We start from the raw sequence: 4097 nt of genomic DNA on the forward strand, positions 1-4097 counted from the left end.
GTGAAGAATCTGTTGTCATTGCCTTGGCGGTACTGCTGCTGTTGTAGCTGCTGCTGATTGTTGTTCCTCTAAGCTGGGGGTTGAGAGCGGTTGGGTGCCTGCTGCTGCTATTGTGGTCGGATCACCCATCGTCCCTATTGCTGCCGAGGTCCTCCGCTCTGAGTGTCGGACACAATCCTGAAACACTAAGGCTGTGCTGATGGCCCTGCCATAGGGGTCTTCCTCTTCTTCTCTGCCTAGCGAGCTGTGATGCAATCCTCCTGGGAGATGGCCAAGTTGACCAACTCGTTGTAGCTGTTGGCCCTGACTGTGTTGAGACGGTCATGGAGCTTAGTGTTGAGGCCCCTCCCGAACCTGTCTCTCTTCTTCTCATCAGTGTCAGCATGGTAGCCTGCGTACTGACACTGATCATTGAAAGCTTGGGCGTACTGCAACACGGTACGACTTCCCTGAGTGAGTGCCAGAAACTCATTGAGCTTGCGGTCCATGATGTCTGCTGGTATGTGATGCCCTCTGAATGCCGTCTTGAACTCTTCCAACTCAACCACGTGGTCAGCCGGCTGCATGGCAATGAAATGGTCCCACCATGTCCTAGCGGGCCCACGAAGCTGCTAGGCGGCGAAACGGACCTTGGCCGCATCTTAGCACTCTCCATTAAGTAGTGGGAACTTTGATTCCACCACCTTGAGCCAGACATCAGCAACAAGCGGATCTTCCACCCTGGTGAACAACGGCGGCTGAGTACTGAGAAACTGCTAGTAGGTTGCCGCTGTCGGGGCACGCTGGTGGTGATCACCACCCCCATAGTGCTGAGGCGGTGGCTGACGCTGAGCGAGCTGCCGCAGAATCTCATTTTGATGAGCCATCATCTCCTGCATGGTAGGAGGTTGCGGCGGTGGTGGAGGAATGCGCTCATTCTGTCCACGGCGCGCTCTTCCTGCAATCTGAAATTTAGGAGGTTATGTTGTTATACTTAAAATCTATGATTTCATATGATAAAATAACTTAAACAGCGAGGTTTGCAAGGTTCCAAGTTTGCCTCGCCTTTCCAACTGGTACCAACAGGATAAAATTCGATTCATGAATTTAAAGAAACTTAAAACCATTCATCATTCATCTTGCCAAAAGAGTTTCCACTGCTTACAGCAGGCCCAAAAGACTCAAATTTCTAGCCTAGTACATCCAATGTGCAAAAGCTAAACTAGTTTCGAGGAAAGCTACTGCTGAACACTTCTACCCTAACCCTGAAATCGAACGAGCAAATGAGGCAACACTAGACTCGGGGGAAGGTGGTCCTCCTGAGCGAGCAGTGTCCAAGCTAGATGCGGGCTCCATCTCCTCCCCTCCCTCGATATCTACATCCTCATAAGCCCCTTCTGCCTCCATGTCCTCGATCTCTTGATGGTGCAGGTCTAAGTGTTGGTTGGCTTCCTCGAGCTGTTGCTGGGTGTTCTGGAGCTGGTCTTCCAGAACCTCAATAATGTTCTCCCTGGCTTCTACCTGATCCTTAAGCTCTTGTATGTGGTTGGCCATCTGTTCCACCTGGAGATCCTTCTCCACCAGCTCAGTGGACAAATCTACTTCAATATCCTCCCTGTTATCAAGGGTGATCTTGGTAGACTCCACCAGGCCCATAAGCTGGGACATCGCTTCACCTCGCAAGGCCTGCAGACGATACAGGGCACTCATGCATCGAACCGTCAGGTGAGCGGTGTGTTTGGGTTAGAGAGCCCACACATCCTTGGCATGCTCAACCCTGTCCTTCCACATCGGGTCCTCCTCCTTATCAACGGGGAACAAGCCAATGGGGTGGGTCGACATCTCCAAGGGGTGAAATCCACAGAAGGTTGTCAGTACGTGCAGAGCCGTGGCCTCTATAGTGTCATCGGCCCTGAAACCGAAAGACTCCGAGTCCAGAGAACGCCAGCCTAGCTGTAGGGGATGAGGCTCCAAGGTCATCCTCACCCTATAGCGAGGTACTCGGTGCTCCTCGAACAGCTGCACGCGTACTGGGGAGGTGTAGCGTAACCCGCTCCCTGCAGTACTTCCCATAAGATGAGGGGAAAGCCCTCTTGTGTGAGACCGTCTATGTGGGAATGCGTGTTCCCTCCGTCAGTGGGTATGTGGAAAGTCATCTGTGCAAGGGCAAGTGTAAGCGAAAAAGAAAAGGAACCAAAAATAAAAGGAGCTAGTGCAAAAGACTAGAAAAATTTCTAAGGATTTGGCTTTTCTAGGGTTAAGTTGATATCCCCGTTATAAATTTCTAGAATTTTATTACGGGTGACTCCTTGTTTTATGTAACTTCTTATTGATAATAACATTTGACCAAGAGGATGGAAAAATGATGCATCCATGCTCGTCCTAAGCGTCCTCTCATCAAGCATAGGGGTATCGAACTCCCCCATCTATATCATAGTAGCCTGTACGACATATTCAATTAGCCACCTAGCTACCCATCTAGTATCCTAAGGCTTCATGTCCTAGGGCTATCCTGATCGTCTTGACAACCTAACCGACAATGGTTTCTAGGCAAGTTTTACTTTTTTGAAAAGTCGGTAATTATGATTTATTGATTTCTCTGTAGTGGTACAAGCTCCGATACCAGCTGTGGTAGAACCGTCCGAATTATTTCAACTTAAGTGCCTAAGTCCCGCCTTAAAGGCTAGACCACACTTAAATAGGAATAAACCGTCAGTCCCTCGGATCAAATCCGACAAGGCCACTAACAGGATCAAGTACAACATACTCACTCGAAGGTGAGGCACAGAGGAAATACAATAAAGCATAAACCATAATTTAAAGGAGTATTTAATGTTATTACATCATCGTCGGAGTTTTGCAAAAGTAGTAACCATTGTTCTCAATGCAGCGGAAATTAACTAACGGTAAAGAAAATGGAGGATGGGGAAGCCTGGCCCATCACTCCTCATGCTTCTCTCCTACTGAGGTAGGGTCCCACTCAACTGTCCAGACCGGTGGCAGGATGGACGACCAAGTCACTCCAGCAAACATATCCTCCAGAGAACCTGTAAAAAAATATGCCACAAGCAAGGTTGAGTATACTAATACTCAGCTAGACTTACCCGGTGTGAGGAGTCTACTCCTCTACCTCTAGACCATGCAGCTGTTTGGTTGAGGGGTTTGGTTTGCCAAGAGCACTAGCTGAGTCTAAAAACAAGTTTTAGCTTTTCAAGTTTTAGTATAATCCTTTAGGCTAGATGAGTACCTAGCTAGTCATACATGGTATCAAACATTATTGCAAACAACATCCTTTTAATGTCACCTCCTTTCCACTTATTACTCGATGCAGTACAATGGATCAAGCAGTCTCATTAGCTGTGAGAAGCAAACGATTCGAATCGAGTTTTTAAACCTTGCAAGGTAAACCTAAACACACGACGTGGCGAGGCACTCCGTCCCCACACACATCAACCGTCCCCATCGATTCCTTGGCAACAGAAAGGGGCTCACCACCTTGGCGTACAATGCCTCACTGACCCCGACCGCCGTCGTGCAGTGACCGCACTTGTACCCACCATAACCGAAATGGGAGACTACGTCTCAGATCGTGTGAGGAGGGCAATCTGCGGGCAGGTTCACTCAGGTACTAGGCTTATCGATTTACCATATTTCTCAACATGTGTTTATTATGTTCAAACGCTTGACACAGGTACCACACATTAATCCTTATTCCAATTTTTTATCTCGTAGACAACGCATCCCCATGGATCGTTGTCCACAGACTATCATCATTTCGATATAAAAATGGATAAAACCAATTCCTAACCTCGCGCGAGTGCTAGAAAAATCACTCGACTTCTACCGAGATCCTTAATTAGCAAAGCAGCTACTCGACCTAGCATACTAGTATCCATCTCAAAAGGAATCCTGAGTTCATGCAACTAGGGTTTCAGACAACTCCTACAAAATTAAGTGCAGTAAAATAGCATATATAATGGTTATGCATAAAACCGGGGCTTGCCTTCAAAAGCTGGGGCAGGGAGATCCTCAGTGGCAGACTCTGGTGCTGGCTCATTGACTCCCTCCTGAGCAACTCCTTGCTCCGGGATGAGTACATACTCTCCGTCGGCGAGATT

Source organism: Zea mays, chromosome 3 (genome assembly GCF_902167145.1).
Source record: "Zea mays cultivar B73 chromosome 3, Zm-B73-REFERENCE-NAM-5.0, whole genome shotgun sequence".
NCBI lineage: Eukaryota > Viridiplantae > Streptophyta > Magnoliopsida > Poales > Poaceae > Zea > Zea mays.